General features: G+C 36.3%; 1 pseudogene; it reads left to right on the top strand.

Annotated features, from left to right (window-relative positions):
- Positions 1-3,887: 3,887 nt before the first annotated feature.
- On the top strand, positions 3,888-4,049 carry LOC114082686 (U2 spliceosomal RNA; annotated as a pseudogene).
- Positions 4,050-18,656: the final 14,607 nt, after the last annotated feature.

Raw genomic sequence — 18,656 nt, 5'->3', positions numbered from 1 at the left:
TGCTGAGCTACACTCATAACCAGATTCATCCACACCCCAGCCAAGAGACACCATACCTTGATCTACACAAAACCAGCCCCACTCAAATTTTAGCCATATTTCAATATGAACAATAGGGGAGAGAATAACTCCAAACTGATGACCAATTCTCAAGTAGGAATGGCTAGGGGGCCCTCAGATCCCACTCATGGACACCCATACACCTAGAGCAGATAGAAAGAAATAACCTGAAGTCTGAGGATACCACACTGATGAAGGGGACTCAGTCTAGGTTGTTTCCATACCCTTTGGAGTATACAGAGTTGTGCAGTCTAGAAAAATTGCAGAGTGTGCATCTCATATAGCCTGCTGTACAGAACACAATTGCCTGATCTATAGGAAGGCCCCCACCCTTTTGAGACATTAAAAAAAGGGATCCTCAAGCTCTGACATAATACATACTGTATCAATGTAAACTAATCATGAACTCTACTAAATTTGGAACCTATTTAAATGAAGAGAAACTTGTTCCTGTTGAGAGTGAAAGCAAGAATCTTTTCTGAGCCCCAAAGACCTGTTGGATGCCAAGAAACTGGGAGTGGAGTTTACACTTTGCCCCCACCCATATAGCACATGCTAATCATATCTACATATGCACACTGCCTACCTTTTGTCTCACTTTGCTGTAACTACTGCCTCTTCTCCTTTAAAAGTTCTGCTCACCTTCAGGGATTTTGAAGATGAAACATTTAAAATATTAGTTTTATTTTGTCTTCTTTCAAAACTGGTTTTGAATAAAATCATTTTCCTACCAATTTGATTTCAAATATTTCTGGAGCAGTGAGCATTATATATAGGACATTCACAAAGTCCTTGCAAAGTTCAAGGACCACACCATTCACTGGAATCCCATGCAATAAATTTATTGTTAGCAGCATGGAGCAAACTGACAAGGCTGTCCTCTGAGGGGGTCCCTCTGAGGGGAGTAGCAGCCTGTTGGCACTCACAGAGCAGCTTGATAGCCCTCAAGAGGAATTTCACAAGCATGCCTAGGGGTTGTGACATGAACTAGGTGGGATTAACCTTTTAGCAGGCACATTCAGAAAAGCAAACAGAAAGAAATAACCTAAAGGCTGAGGACACCACAGCCTGGGGTCCCTGAACAAATGACTCTTAAATCAAAACTTAGTAGTTTCTACATACAAATGGCTCCCAATCCCAAAAGTGGCTGATCTGATGCCAATATTGATCTGATGCCAATAATTATAACCTAGCCTTTTCCTCCCCAGGATGGTACTGATAGTAACAACCATTGCCTCAGAAAGAAGTAGAAATAAATTAACCTGAGGAGGCGAAATACTTCTCCAATAAAAATTTTAAAACACTGAAGAAAGAAATGGTAAGACTTTTCATGTTCATGGATAGGCACAACTAATAATGCTAAAATGACCCGAATTCCAAAAATCATCTATAGATTTAATGCAATCTCCATAAAGATACCAATGACATTGTTCATAGAAATAGCAAAAACAGCCCTAGAATTCATGCTCAAGAATAAAAGACCAGAATATGCAACGTGATTCTAAGTGAAAAAAAAGCAATGCTGAAGGCATCACAACAGCTGATTTCAAATTATGCTGCAGAGCTATAGTAACAGAATCTGCATGGAATAAAAAGCAAACACAGATCAATGGAATAGAAGAGAAGACAGAGAGACAAACCCACACAAATACAGTCATCTGGCCCACAAAGCCACCAAAAATATACACTGGAGAAAAGGCAGGCTTTCTAACAAGTGGTGCTGGAGAAATTGGTTTTATCCAGAGTAGAAGAACGAGTCCTATCTCTCACCCTGTACAAAAGTTAACTCAAGACGGATCAAAGACTTAAAAACTATGCAACTTTTGGAAGAAAACACAGAGTCAACACTCTATAGGCACAGGCCTACAGTTAAGAAAATAATGTGAAGAGTTAATCAATGGGATGACATCAAATTAACAAGTTTCTTAATAGCAAAAAAGAAAAAAATCTTTACTAAGTACTGTTCCAATGCGAATTAATATCCTTCATATAAACAAAACACTTACCACAAAAACCTCCAAATAACCTAATCAATAAATTGACAAAGGAACTACACAGACACTTCTTAAAAGAAAAAATACAAATGGTCAACAAATATATGAAGAATGTTCAACATTCTTTGCAATCACAGAAGTGTAAATCAAAGCTACACTCTGATTTTATCTCACCCCAGTTAGAATGGCAACCATCAAGAATACAAATGATGATAAATGCTGGAAAGGATTTGGAGAAAAAGATACACTTACACATTGTTAGTGGAGTTGTAAATTAGTACAACCACTTTGGAAATCAGTATGGTGACTTCTTGGAATGGAAACACGTTTTCCAGTTATACCTCTCCTCAGTATTTATTTTAAAGAATTAAAGTCAGCATCTGAACACAATTCTCAATAGCTAGGCATGCTTGTGTGTTTTATTCAGTCCTGCAGAACAATGAAATTATGTCATTTGCAGGAAAATGAATGATACTTGAGATCATTGTATTAAGCAAATTAATCCATACCCAGAAAGTCATGGATCATATGCTTGCTTTCTCTCATAAGTGGAAGCCAGAAAGAAAAAAGAAAAAAAAAAGGAAAAAAATAAAGGGTCAAGGGAGGAGCTTATAAAAATAGAAATGACACAATTAGAGTAAAATTAGAGGAGCCAGGGGAGCAAAGGAAAAGGAGAGGCACTGGTCAATGGAATTGACAAGATTATATTGTTCTACTCTGTGCACATTTGAATATATAACAATAAATCTCACTATTGTATATAGTTATATCCATAAAATAATATGTGTAAATTGATAAAAGGGTATATGATTCCAGTCTCATATCTCATACAAAAATCAATTCTGGAATATTGTATGCCTCAATGTGTGAAAGCATTGTAAAGGTCTTTTAAGAATGACACAGGGAAATATCCTCATCATATTCATTTAGGAAAATATTTCTTACTGAGGTCACAGAAAATACTGATAGCCACTTTCCATTTATGAATTTCTCTTCACCAAGAGTTATCACTACGAAAGTGAAGAAATAAGCCAAATGGTGGGAGAAAGTATTTGCAGCACATATTACCAACAAAGAATAATAAAAATAAAGTCTAAAGAAATCCACATTACTCATCTCTAGAAGATCTGGAATCATAAATTCTGACAAAATTCAAATGTTGACAAAGAGGTGGAGCACCAGCTAGCCTTACATAGGGCTATGGAAATTTAAATGTATCAAAGCAGTTCGTAAAACAGTTCTTACTGAACACACTCCTTTATTATAAACTATTCTCTAAACACTGTTTGTACTGTGAGCATAACATATATTGTAGATCATATAATATATTACCTCTTTTTTGTTCATTACTATGACTTCCCTGAATTATATATTTTTCAGATTAAATATTTTTAAAGACCTTGTATTTATATTAGTTAACTATTGCTGTGTAACAAATTCTACCCAAGTTTTACAGTTTAAAACAATAAATGTTTATTATCTCAAAATATCTAGGGACCAGGAATCCCAGTGCAATTTAGCTGTAAGCTTCTGACTCAGAGTTTTCTCACAAGCCTCAAAGGGTCTGGCTATAACTACATCATGTCAAAACTCAGTGGTGGAATACATTATTGTCACTGGGCCTCAGGCTCTCTGGTTGTTGATCAGAGACTCAAATTCCTTGTCACTTGGACCTCTCCAGAGGGAGACCCACAACATAACAGCTGAGTTCCTTCAGAATGATTGAGCAGGAAAATGCGCCTAAGATTGAAGCAATAGTCTTTGTAACTAACCTTTGAAATGACATTTCACTACTTCTGTTGTATTCTATTTGCTAGAAGTTAAATAATAATTGTATCTTCTTGGCCTTCTGGCTAAGATCAAGTGCAGCATTTATTCTTATCAATTTAAAATATGATATGATAGTAATTGGAGTTTTAGAGCAGTACTCGCTTGCTTTGTGCATTCCATGCATAGACCTGATATTGCAGTACCTCCAGGAATGGTGCAATACACCCCACAAAAGAAGTTAACTTATAAATCCAGCCCATACTCAAAGTTTATACATTATAAAAAGTGATGAATGCTAGGAGGTGGGGATCATTGGGGAACAACTTAAAGTCTGTCTACCATACTACTTTTATGAGGAAAAGAAATAGTATTGAGCTGAAATTATTTTTAAGAATAAATTCGTTTGATCAAATTATGATTATATATATAAATCTGCCACAGTGAAACTCACTATTCTGAATAATTAATGTGTACCTATATAAAATGAAAAAAAAAATTCTGTAAAGGAGTCAATCTTAGTTACATTTATTTGCCATATATAATAACTTATCATATATTTACTTAGTTTTTATCAATTTATAAAAGGATATTTGATATTACTGATGTAGTATCAGTAGTAATTTATATGATGAATTATAATAGGAAAGTGTCCTAGTTCACTAAAAATCATTTTACTGGATATCAATTACATGGAAAATCAAATTTTCTTTTTATCTCACATATCCATAGTTAGTTTTCAAATGTATGTAAACAAATCTATGCAGAGATCCCTAAATTTGTAAACTATTTTTTTTGTATCTAGCTATTTAATTTGTATACAATTACACAGTGTTTCATAAGTTCTTTTCCTAGACAAGTTGCTCTCTGCCTTTGTATTTTGTCATCTCATAACTGTTCAAAATTTTTGAGAACAGGGGCTGTGACTTCTCTGGTTTTGGATCCTCTATTGCCCATCCAGTGATAAGATTAGGCTTTGCCCAAGGAGGAGTGTTATTTTAATATCATTAGCATATGGTGATACCACATGCCAAGAAGGACAAAATTGGGATTATAAACCTGGAAAGGAGGATCAAAATGTGTTTATGTTGAGAAGCTTAGGGGAGATTTTGTACTGCTAATTCTCAACCTAGGGTAAGAATAAAGTTGAGGTTTCTGAAATTTATTCTTAGCCTTAGATAAAAGTTTAGTACTACTTTCAGTCAGTTTGCATTAAGAGGATCTTAAGGGCAATTTTTGGGAAAATGTTGTATTTGGGCAGCATTCTTGGCAGAAGTGGAATGAGCAAGGGAGGACAGTGAAGACAAAATGATGTTGAGCAAGAATGGAGACTAACTTTGGTCTCACCCTATGGGAGTCCTGAAGAATACTGCATCTCAGAATTGGTTTCACCTTGAGGTAGAGGGACTAGACTTTGTCACCCTGTCAGTCAGTCAGTCAGTCATCGGTCTCTCATTGATTGTCCTGGAGAAAGGGAAAAGCTCATTTTTTGAAAGTCCAGAGGAGGAGCAGCTATGATCAACATTAAAAAAAAATCTACCCACATAATAGTAGACTGCAAGGAAGAAGTCATAATTGATTTAATTGTCATAAAAAAGAATTGATAAAAATTAACACATGTTTAGTATGACAAAAATTTTAGTAGAATAGAAATAAAAGGGAATTTAACTATGATACTAAGTATTTTATACCAAAGAAACTTGTCGCGACCCCTTGCCCGCAAGGAAGAAGCAACTCAGGAATCTTCTTTCAGCAGTTTATTCAGGCCTTTGATATTTCTTCTTCTCTCTCTCGGATGCCCCTCCCAGCCTTAATAAAGCATCTCAAGCCCCAATGCAAAGCTGCCACGTGGAGCTTTCTCATAGGGTGGTGAAAAACCATGCGCCAACTCTCCCAAATAAGGAGTTGTTTGTTACAGACCACAGCGGAGCCAGCGCCATCTTGTAATGGCGACCACGGTCTAATTAGAACGGCTCACCACAGTTCCCCCTTTCTGTTTTCTTAAAACAATACAGGCGAGAGTAGAGGTCCTATCCCACTGTGCAGAAGTGGCTGCATAGTATGGCTCAGTCCTAAGGAGGGCCCTTCCCCAGATCCGAGGCCATATCAGCCGACGCCTTTTTTCGTGGGGCGGGGCGTGGACGCGTCTAACCTGCATGCAATAGGACATGCTCTCCTTGAGGTCCACGTCAAGGATCACTCAAGTGCAGTGCCTTGCCTCGCATCCTGTATCGTGACGATGGTGGACGAAGGGGGATATCTGAGGCCGAACTGTGGCTGTTAATATCAACAAACAAGTTGACAGCACCCTGAAAGAAAGGCACGGACTTTAAGGCGATAGAAAAGCACTAGTGTGGAAACCCATCTGCGTGCAATGGCAGTAAAACCGGCAGAGTGCAAGGGCTTTCCAACACTAAGAGAATAACAAGGAAAGTCATGTCGATCCCAGTGCAATGTTATAATAACTTGGGGTGCAACGACCATGACAAAGGTTTACTGTTTAAGATGCGCAAGCCAGACTTGAGGTGAGTTGCCATTTTCTAAAGCTGCAAGAGCTTGTATGATCATAGCCTTATCGTGAGCACTGCGGGCCTTAAGGCGACAGAGAAACCACAAACAGAGGAACATACCGAAGCAACACATTGCACCAAAAATGCCTACTCCCACCCACTCTTTGAAGAAGGAAAAAGCAGAAGATATCCAATCGGTGAATTGACCCAAAGTCACGGGATCGACACAGGTACTGTTCAAGACAGCTATCTGGGTTAGTTGAGACTGGATCATGTCTTCCGCTGCCATGGACCAATTTCCGGCCAAATATTCGCCAATGATGCAGGAGGCATTCCTGGAATCATTAAATCTGACAGAGGTTATGCATAAATGCGCACGTTGGTCAACACAACCCAAATGTACTAGAACAGACAATTCCTCAACTTGAGCTTGAAGCAGATCTATCCTTTGATTAGCAGCCAAGATCCAAGATAAAATATGTTGATTAATTTTACTTTGGGATTCAAGTACGGTGGATGTTTGTTGAATAACCTGATTAATAGTGGCAGCAGTTTGTACTTGGCTGGCCATGGCTACTCCAGCTGTAACCGCTGCAACAGCAGATACCGCCACAGCTGTCACTATAGCTGCCGTAATTCCAAAATCTCTACGGGTTCTAATCAGTTCAACAATAGGAAAAGATTCTGGATCTGCAGTAACCGGGATCGGGACAAAGGTTGGAATTTTCATAATCACTGCAGTAGTCCAGGAACCATTCCAACACTCAGACAAGTAGCAAGCAACATTAGAACAATTAAGCATCCCCTGTAATGTAACACTAGCCAAAAGAAACAGGAATGGAGATTGGAGACAGACTGCTGCGGAGGGTAATGTAGCATTAGATAATTGTGAATTATTTGCAAAAATTTTAAGCCTTTTATCTCGCTCCAAGTCTTGGGTACTACCAGAAAAATTAAACAGCCAACTTTGGACTCCTAATATTTCCCTGGGGAAACACAAGCGCGGACTAGACTAGCCCAATCTGAAGGAGTCATGCAAAATCTAGTAAGTCCCTCCACTTGAGTGAGAGTGAAAGCGGCATCTATGCCATAAGTGCGGACAGATTCTGCCAAGGTTTTAACTATCTTAAAGTCTAAAGGCTCATGATATCTTCCCCTGTTATTGTCCTGAAATACAGGGTATGCAAGTCCCATATCTGTATTAACTGTCCTCCAAACTTGCGCATGAAAAGATCTCCCGGAACCTTGGCTCCCCCCCACATACAGAGGTGGGGCAATCGGCACCATATCTTCTTCTAGATATTCTACCTCCTCCTCCTCAGAGTTTTGTTGACCGATGTTAACTCCCTTCCCCTTCTTACAGTAGGCCTGCGTGCCTTGTGTCTCCTTTTTCTTCTTTTTCATTTTTATCTTATGTAGTTGTTGTAACAATATATCAAGGTCCTCAGAACTCTCTGAGTCGCTTGTGTTCTCAGGCGTTTTTAATTCGGTCAAGTCTGGGTAGAGCCTTCTCCTATTTTTATCTTCAGGCTCTTTTGCCTTCTCACTACTGTTACTTTTAATACTCTCTGCCACTTCACTACATGATCCTTCAGATTTTTCCTCATGCAGCTGCTCAAGAATAGCTTGACCCTCACTCACAGCTTCCTGGCATTTACCATCTGTTATACATCCTCTAACTAACTTCCAAAGTGGTATAATGCCACCCTGCAAGGTACCTTGCTCATGAGCAAAATCTAGATCTTTCCCTAATTTGTCCCAGCTGGGAACCGTAAGACTCCCTGAAAAAGCAAACCAAGGAGCCGCTATATCAGCTTCTCTTAAAAACATCTGCAAAGTACTCTGCTTTATCTTAAGTCCTTTTGAATGTAACAACCCATCTAGGGCCAACAAAATTGGGCTTGAAGAAGCAACACCCATAATGTTTTTAAAACTAAAAAGAAAGTGAAAGTACAAAAATCCCCGCTCTCTTCCTTTTACAGGGGAGCGTTCCTTTTTATGAATTCCCCGCTCTCTTCCTTTTACAGGGAAGCGTCCCTGTCGTCACAACAACAAAAGAAGCACAAAAAACAAAAGCGAAATGACACAACAAAAGAAACACAGAAAACAGAAGAGAAAGTAGAAGCGAAAGTACACAGTGCAGCTGCAATAAAATGTAATGCTCTCTCTTTCTTTACAGAGGAGCTGCCCCGCTTTGGTCGCAGATCCCACTTACTTGGGACTAACCCCGCTTTGGTCGCGGATCCCACTTACCTGGGACTAACCGGTGCACCACCCCTGACTGCTGAAAGTTCTGGTCCCCGGGTCTCGGCACCACTTGTCGCGACCCCTTGCCCGCAAGGAAGACGCAACTCAGGAATCTTCTTTCAGCAGTTTATTCAGGCCTTTGATATTTCTTCTTCTCTCTCTCGGATGCCCCTCCCAGCCTTAATAAAGCATCTCAAGCCCCAATGCAAAGCTGCCACGTGGAGCTTTCTCATAGGGTGGTGAAAAACCATGCGCCAACTCTCCCAAATAAGGAGTTGTTTGTTACAGACCACAACGGAGCCAGCGCCATCTTGTAATGGCGACCACGGTCTAATTAGAACGGCTCACCACAGAAACTGAGCATCCATATGTAATGAGAAACCACAGAGACTTGCCTTTGGGCCAGTGAGAGTGAGAGGGTAAGAATGTCCACCACCATCATTACCACTTCATGTACTTTGCAAGTAATAATCTGTTCTATCAGAAAGGACACAGAAATATGCAATGTATGAATTAAAAAGAAATGGATAAAATTCCTTTGTACATGCCATGAGGCTTTATCTAGAAAAAACAAAAAAGAATTCGCAACAAACTACTCAAGTAAAAGGTGTTCACCAATGTTGGTAGATAGTGATATAGTAAATAAGATAGAATTTATAATAGCAACAAAAGTTATATAGTATTCAGAGTAAATTTAACAAAGAAACATAGATCTCTATGATGAAAGCATTAAGTATTTTAAAGGCATAAAAGAAGATTTGAATAAATTAAGAGTTATGCCACAATTTTGGTCAGAAAGACATTTAAATATGTCAAATTCCCTTCCAAATAATTTATAAATTCAATGAAATGAGCTTTTAAAAATTTTATGAAAGCAATAGTTTTCAGAATTTTCTAGGTTTATTTTGAAAAAAAATTAAAAGTATAATAATTTTGAATATGACATTTACATTTTAAAAGCTATTAATATAAAGTCATGTTCATGCAAAATAGATTTTAGAAAAGTGTAGAAATCATTGTTTAATAAGAGGAATATCACATTGAATGGTCAATGTTTAGGAGTAGCTAGGAGCAACCAGATCACTAAATACAGAAAAATAAAATTAGATTCTTGAGGGTTAAGAATTAATATTCATTCACTTAAGATGAAGAAAAAGCATCCTGAAATTTAAAACTATAAAGTTAAAATAAAACCATAAAAATACATATTTTAAACCTATCAGTAGGGATAATCTTTTAAACAAACTTCAAAGTATCACTCATAAACTGAGAAATTATGGATTTTATTATGACAAAATTAAGATTTTATTTTTTATGAAAGACATTCTAGATAATGTACAGAGGACTGATTACTGGAAGGTATTTAGAAACACAAACTTCCAAGTAATCAGTGATGTCTAACATAAATAAGGTACTCCTGCAAAAGAACAAGAAAAAACAGGGAATCCAAATAACTGAAAAAAATCTTCTGTATATATTCAACATTGCTGGTAATCTGACTAAAGTAATAATGAGCCAGTACTTCATATTCATTAGATTGACAAAAATTCAAAAATTGGAAAATGCCAAGTAACCTTAGTAAACTTGTACATTACTGGAAATGGTACAGATACAATTGAAGAAGTTGATTAGATTTTGAAGATTAAATTCACATAACTCATCATTTGCTGAAAGCCAAATTTGATTGTTCCTGACTTTGTATCTGCTTTTGAAGAAGTGTCCTCTGATTCTGAGGCACTTCCAGGCTGGAAGATAGTTATAAAAATTCTAATATTATCTTTAGCTTCCATGTCATCTTTGAAAAAAAAAAGGACAATAAAATACCGTATCCTAGGCTGGGGTGGTGGCTCAGAGGAAAATTGCTCACCCAGCATGAGTGAGGCACTGGGTTTGATCCTCAGCCCACATAAAAATTTAAAGGTATTGTATCCACCTATAACTAAAGAATAAATGTTTTTTTTTTTTTTTTTTTTTTTTTTTTTTTTAATACCATATCCCTGAGATGTTCTTTCCTGGTTTCAAGAACCTAGCAAAATTAAGAAAGCCGTAAGAATGAGCCTAGTCCACAATTTCTGGATAAATATTATCTTGAAGGACATTGGCTTTCCCTCAAGTATGTAGAAATTAGGGCTAGTTGTTCTATGTGTAGAAAGCTATTTTCTTGCATATATTCCAAGTTCCTTGGGATGCTGGTCATTAAAATGGACAAAGCAATCAAAGCTAATTATATTACTGCTTCTGTAACCTAATAATTTAACCAATAATCTCCCTCCCCGCCCCTGTGATAACTGGTGTGGAAAGGCACTGTGGACAGGAAAGTGCTTGTCCAGTTGGCCATCGGACATTGAGAGGGATTGGGACACTATTTCCAGGTGAAACACTGTGTGAAATGGAGGTGCACCTGTCCAGCCTTTCACCTCTGGACTTTATGGAAAAGCTCCTGTCTAGCCCTTCACCACTGAATCTTTTTGGTGAGTATTTTTTGATAAATCTTATGTCTCACATCCCATTTCCTGGTGTCTTCTTTGGTCTCTTGGTAAGCTATTTCACTGCCCTAGCACAACTGAGCTGTAGATGGTAAAGCTTCCCAAGGTAATAAACTTTCCCCAATAGATGCACTCAGAAATAACAGAATTATATTCTAAAGCCATCAAGGTGGCATTAAAAGTTAAATTGTTTTGAAATGGCTTAAAATCATAGCAAGAAGATGGAGAGGGGAATTGATAGTGATGGTGGAAGGATGAATGGCCAATGAACATTATGCTTCAGAATAACTTTTAGTTACATTTTTTTGCACCCCTTATCAATAAATTGAAAGTTTTACATGATGTTAAAAATATCACACCTCCATTTCAAGTGAGATCTTAACAGAGAGAGATACTAGCAATTTTATCCAAAGGAAAGGTATTAGTTCACCAACCTACATGTAACGCATAAAGAGGTGGATATTTAGGAGTTCAATTTGGTGGCTGAAATACATAGTGCTCTCTCTCTCTCTCTCTCTCTCTCTCTCTCTCTCTTATATATATATATATATATATATATATATATATATATATATATATATATAAATTCTCATCAAATATACTAGTGTGCTATGTAATCTCTTCCCACTTCCAGAAGGAAATGAAACTGATTCCAAATAAAAAAGGAATGGGGATATAATTTAAGGTGGAAAAAACAAAAAACAGAGAGCTTAACATCTACCCCTGGAAATTGAGAGTCCAAAGTTGAGTGCACTGTGTAAGTGCAAAGTAGAAAGAAACCAGAACACTGCATTTGCTCTGATGATGGGGAAAGGATGCAGGTTGCTTATCATGGGGCAGATATGGGCCAAAGAGGTGTGATCCACCTGGAATAGTTTTGATTTCACAGACTTCCTGAAACTGACCTATTGTAGTGAGGCTCTGTGTGTGACCTATGTGCATTTGAGCTTAGGAAGGGACTGGTGTGGCAGTGTGCTGCAAGTGTGCCTTTCCTCTTGTTCTGCCTGTGATCCCACACAGCACCTGAGATGGGTGTGACTTGCCAAGATGTCAATCAATCTGCTGACCACATGACATCACAAAGCAAGACTCCATCTTTGAAACCTTATTCCCTGCCTTATTTGGTGAAGAACATTCCATTGAACCTCCCTGGTGTGTGTCCCTGTCATAAAATAAAAAGAATACAGGTGCACACTCCTTTTCCAGTGCTGCCCAGCTGACCCTTGGTGTCACTGAGCTGTCCCACCCTAGACCTTAGAAACTCATGTTTGTGTGCTGCATGGTTTCTTCACCATCTTCTTAGTTATTGATATAGCCAGCTCCTTTGAACCCAACTCATTCCACCAGCCTGGCCAGCTGGTGACAACCTATGATGGCAGAAAAGTGGCTGGAAATAAAACAAATTCTCAGGACTGAGCAGGAATCAGAGTTATCAGTTTCAGGACCTCTGTGCTCAGAGGTCCCAGAAGTGTGTCTTCAGGGTCCTTGAAAGATTCCCACAAGATATGGAGATCTTTCACATATATATGGCCTTGTCCTTACTCAGCTCTTGTCCCACCCACTGGCATGCTGGGGTTGAGAAGATTCTCTGTACTCAGCTGGAAGTCAGCTGACAGAGACTCTCCAGAGACAGTTATTATGTGCCACTCCTTATGTTCATAAAAGCAGTTCCACATCAGGCTCCAGGCTACTGAATGGTAATCTTTACTATGTAGTTTTGATCACAGGTAAGTAGTTTTAAATTGCTTAGTTATAGTTCATTGCTTTCAGAAATAATGTTTTGCCTTGATATTTGGGTGACACACTAAGTGTGTTTGTGGAGGGGAGATGGAATTGTAATGACCCAAGGGCTTCTCAGGGAGAGAAAATTCAAACTTTCTCTCCCATGCTTTGAATGACAGAAGTAGACTGACAGTGTGCAAACCAGGGAACTTCCTTCCTTTTGGACAATTTCTGTATTCAGAGTGGACATGTGCTAACTTACTGACTCTTTACTGGATAAAGGACAGTATTTTCATATATATAAAAAAGAGATAAAATGCCACTGGATTTCAGAAAATAGTGTTAGGAAAACACTGTGTGGTTTTCTCACAAGAAACAATCTTTCATAGGGAACTAACATCATTGCATGCTTGCTATGCCTATTTTACATGCTTATTATGTGATTTCAGATGTAAGTAAGCGATTGGACAATATACTTTTAGGAAATCCTTGTGATTTAATGATTCTACATTTCTTAGTTTCCTTTATTATTATTATTACTATTATTATTATTATTAATAAATTAATAAACTGAGCTTTGATAGAGTGACTAGTGCCTGTGATCCCAGGTACTTGGGAGGCTAAAGCAGGAGGATCACAAGTTCAATGTCAGTCTTAGCAACTTAGCGAGATCTTCAGCAACTTATTAGCCCTTGTCTCATTGTAAAATAGGAGTGGGGATATATCTCAGTGGTAAAGTGCCCCTGGGTAAACATACTGCAAACAGTCAATAAAACAATTTTTAAAAAGATGCACTGAGTCTCTTAAAAGTGAAAACATCAAGACTGAGACACTTCATGAATTTTCTGGGAATCTTTTCATGTGGGTCCTGAGCAGCCATCCTTGAGATCTTACTATGATGTAAACCCCTGAATATATTCCTCCCCCACATCATCCCTTTGACCTCAAATCCTAAATAAATCCTAAATGATTCGTGGCCAAATAAGTAATAAGTTACAAAAATCAATATGTTTTGTTTAAGTGCCATAGTTGAGATCTAAACAAAGGCCTCAGAGTTCCCCTAGGGAGAGACATCATTTCCAACTGATGAGAAAGGTAGATTTTAAGGTGAACTTTGAAAAAATACATGAAGATTGGAAGACAGAAATGGGGGCAGAAAGAAAAACTTGAATATAAAAAAATTAATATAAAATTAATTCTGAAAAAAATGTATTTTGTCTCAAGGCAAATAACCTTAGAGAATTAACATATTAGTTGTTTTAATTATTCCATCTGGTCACTTTACCACATGACAGCTCCATAATGGATTAGGAAACAGGAAAAATGTGTTTTAAAGTGAGAAGGAATTATCTCAGGGGACAGTGGGCTTGGGAAGTATCCTATGGCAGAACAAAAGAATCAGGATATCCCTGGGAGGAAACAGTTCTTTCTCTGAATATGTAATACATGCAAAGAGGGAGGCATAGCAGCTGGATCAGTGTTTCCTCTCTCACCTGACAGCTCATAATGACTGTGTTGGTGACAGAGGATTGTCATCAGCAGGATGTCTTATTATGAGTAACATAAAGTAAGGAAATTGAGGGGTTTTTGTATTTTTATATTCTACAACATTGTTCATATACTAACTGTGATTCGATGCTTCTTTGGATTTCTTCATATTATTGTTTTACTTCCCCATCTTCTTTTCTAGCATCTCCACATAGCAAATTAATTCTATAGAACTTAAGAATGTTCGATTTTGTGTTCCCTTATTTCTTATTCTATTCACTCCCATCTACATGATAGTTTTGAACACCTTTTATTTACAGATGTGTTACAAATGTATGTCTCTAGTACATACCTCTGTCCTGAGGTCCAAATAGCAACTGCTTTTTGAGACATTTTATTGGATATCTCAAAGATGCCTCCAGATAACTGAGACCACCAATGAACCTCTGATCCACCTCTAGATCTCAACTGTTTTCTGCTTTCTTTATCTCAGTGAGTGACTCCACTAAACATTTACTCACTCAAACTAGGACTCAGATCAACACAGTGTAGCCATTAAGGTTAAAATCTCTTTATTTAGTTTTTTTTTTTTTCTTATAGTATGAGCATAATATTTCTATTTCATATTTGCTGTGTGTGTGTGTGTGTGTGTGTGTGTGTGAGAGAGAGAGAGAGAGAGAGAGAGAGAGAGAGAGAGAGAGAGAGAGAATTGGAAGAAATAAGATTTTTTTCATAACAAGCATTTAATGTATGTCAGTAATAATGATTATCCTTAATTCATCCCTCTTTCTCATTTCATACCAGAACTTTAAAGATTGTATCTCCTAACATCTCCTAATGCCTCTGATTATTTCCAACCCAGGTCTCACCAATCTGGTGTGAAGTTCCATGACCTTTTGTCTGACTGAAAAAGAGAACTCAATGAGCTTGTCTTGCTCATTTTTGCTTCCTTCTATTTTATTGCCCACACATTTTCCAGAAAGACCATTTTTAGAACATGGACATCTTACATTCTTGAAATATATTCCAATTGCTCTTAGATTCTAGTAGAATATTTCACAATCTTGAAATAGATTCCAGTTGCTCCAGATGATTCTAACATTATCATAGCAGCCTCCTGCCCTTGCTCCTTTCCTTCCAGGCTTCTTGGATTTCCTTTAGGTCTCACATTACTCCAACCTCAGGACCTGTGCATATGTTCTTATTTGTGTATGGAAAGTTTTCTACATTCACCTTGCCTTACCTACTTAACTTCTGTTTATTATTGAGATTTCAAGTCACATTTTCTCTGAAAAATTTTTGGTAACTAGGTTCCATATTAGTCTATCCCTTATGTTTTCTACTTTAAGATATTATTATAGCTTTTATTAGATATTTTTTTAAAATCATGCATAATCTTCAATGTGCATATTCCTGGAGATATGGTTAAATTCTCTTTTTCTTATTTTGTCTTTAGTACACTTTGTCTTCAGCCATATAATTTGTACATTATATGGCTAAAATTTAAAATATATAAATTATATATATATATATATATATATATATATATATATATATATATATATCACATACATTATATAAATTTATATATTAATACTTATAATTTTATCTTTGGAACATACTGCCATATAATTGTTGAATAAAATTAGCAGAAAGGGTTTCCTAGGAGTAGAAAGAAATGTTAAGAAAAATGAGAAAGGGAAGAAGATATTAGGAGAAGAAAAAAAGATAGATTAGAGAACAGGAATTTTGGATTGAGAGAAAATTATACTAGAAAATTCATTTGGTTCTAGTAACAAGGTGAGATAATATATTATGAAAATATAAACCTTCATCTAATTTGTCATCTACTTCCACTGAAAATGTCCAGAGTAGTTCACAAGCAGTGAGGACATTATTTAAAACAAAAGTACAAATGTACTACATTCCAAACTTGAAATTAAATGTATATTTTTTTCTGTAGGCCCAGATAATCAATAACGAATATATTTGAATAAATATACAATATGTACTTTTATTTATTTTTTTTTACTTTTAACTGATTTTTAAATGTACTTTTATTTTTAAATATGGTATTTTATTTATGTTTTTGGTTTCTATAATTTGTGTGAGAGTTCAAACTACAAAATTAACTTTTTTCCTTAAATTTGAAATTAATTTTTTTTGTGTGTGTATTTTACTGGGTATCAAACCCAGGGTTTTGCACATGCTAGGCAAGTGCTCTACCACTAACCTATATTCCCAGCCAATAACTTGAACATTTTTTAAAAATTATTTTTCAATTGACAATTATTATACATATTGACAGGATACAGTGTGGCAATTAGATACATTTACATAATAATTATCCCCACAATTTTACCAAACATTTTAATTATCTGACTTAACCTAAACTGTGGAATAGTATCCTTAGTAACAAAAACACAAACATTTAATGTTCATTTGGTCAGGAAGGTGAACAACTACACTGGATCTTTATTATTTAAACAAACACATTAAAGTGAAAGACCAGATATTTGGTAACAATTAGATTTAACCATCAAGATGCTGTGGCATAAATTATTAACATCTGGGAGCACGAGTCATAAAAGTTTGTGACTACATAATTAAAATAATTTAATTTTATGAACTTAAGTTTCATTAAAACCAGAAAAGTATTTTTAAAGAGGATTCTGTTGTCATTAAAGGGAATCAAATTTTCTACTACTCAATGTATGTATATTGAGATAAAAATGTATTTCCACCTAGCTAGCTGCCTAAACTCTGCCATATATCTTTCTTGCTGAAACTCTGTTTTCATCTGGAAAATGGCAATGATGATATCACTTATCTCATTGGATATGTGTAGAGTAAATGAGATGACATGTAGAAAGTGCTTAGAGATTATTGATAACCTTCTCCACTCAGCACTTAAAATGATTTGTCTAAACAGCAACAGAATCTTGAATAAACCTAATGGCTCTTGAATTTTCCAGACAGATGACCTGCACCAGTGGGTCTCTTTGAAAATTTGTAGAAATACAAGTAACCTGACCCCAAATTCAGAGAATCTAATTCAGCATGCTTATTATTGAAATTATTATAACAGAAATAAGTAAATAAAAAAATACAAATGTTCACCACTAATAACAGTGGCTTTTCTTAAACTACTTCTAACATTGAGCAATCTTGTTGATTAGAATCTGAGATGTAGGTAACAAACAGGTAAAAATGATCCATAGTTTCATGTTAACTTTTAATTTTAGACTACTGAAGATTTTCTGTTACACCTAATGTCAGACCAACTTCCCTGACTTATTTCAAAGTCAGGATGCTGTCACACTAAAGATCATGAATCCCTTATCATTTATGTAAGTTGTACAGAATTAAGATAAATTATATACAACTTAAAGGTCATGTTTCATAGGGTTTATTGCCCTGAAAATCTATTACAATGCAGTGCTTAAGGAAAAAGCAGTTTAAAATACATACTTTTCTGATCCTCATTTTGAATATTTACATATGGAAAACTGATCTGAAACACAGACACAAAACATTTCTGTGAACATTAAGTATTATATTTATTAAAAATTTCTTTTTGGGATGGGGTTGTAGCTCAGTGGTAGAGCATTTCCCTAGCATGTGTAAGGCCCTGGGTTCAAAACCTAGCACCACATAAAACTAAATAAACAAAATAAAGGTATCATCTCCACCTACAACTAAAAATATTTTTAAAAATTATTTTCTATATTTTCAACATATTCTAAAACAAACACATTAATTTGAATCAGAAAAAAAGACAAATTTTGTTCTGCATTTAAGGATGGAAAGGAGGAGCAGAGATAGCTTTGCAGAAAGTAATGAAGGCCAGAGAGATTCTTCTGTAACTATTTCTGCAATACATGTCTACACATCACCAAGAAAATGTAAATAGGCTTGACAGAGGTATTATTAACAGAGAATCTTAGGACGTACATTGCCCTTTTGTGATTTGCTTTTTTTTTTTTTTTTTAGGTGTTGATGGACCTTTATTTTATTTATTTATATGTGATGCTGCGAATCAAACGCAGTACCTGACATGTGCTAGGTAAGTGCTCTACCAATGAGCCACACACCCAGCCCCTGTGATTTGCTCTTAGTTAAAAATGTTCAGTGCTGTATCTTATACAGGGAGATGATTTTCAAGTGAAACACTGGAGGTTTTTACATATGTGTTTGGTAGCTGGTATGAGTCATAGTTTATAAGAGTGATAATTCCTCTGGTTTACTACCAAATATAGATAGTAATATTGTATTTGTAATATTTTGCTTTCCTGTTTTTCAGACCATAGCTACTGTAGCGTATGATTATTGTTATCTATACGTCTCTTTGACCAACTCCCCAGAGGAAACCAGACAACATT

The sequence above is a fragment of the Marmota flaviventris genome, chromosome 7 (genome assembly GCF_047511675.1).
Source record: "Marmota flaviventris isolate mMarFla1 chromosome 7, mMarFla1.hap1, whole genome shotgun sequence".
Lineage (NCBI taxonomy): Eukaryota > Metazoa > Chordata > Mammalia > Rodentia > Sciuridae > Marmota > Marmota flaviventris.
The sequence above is the reverse complement of the archived record's forward strand: the minus strand, read 5'-3'. Positions and strand labels throughout refer to the sequence as shown.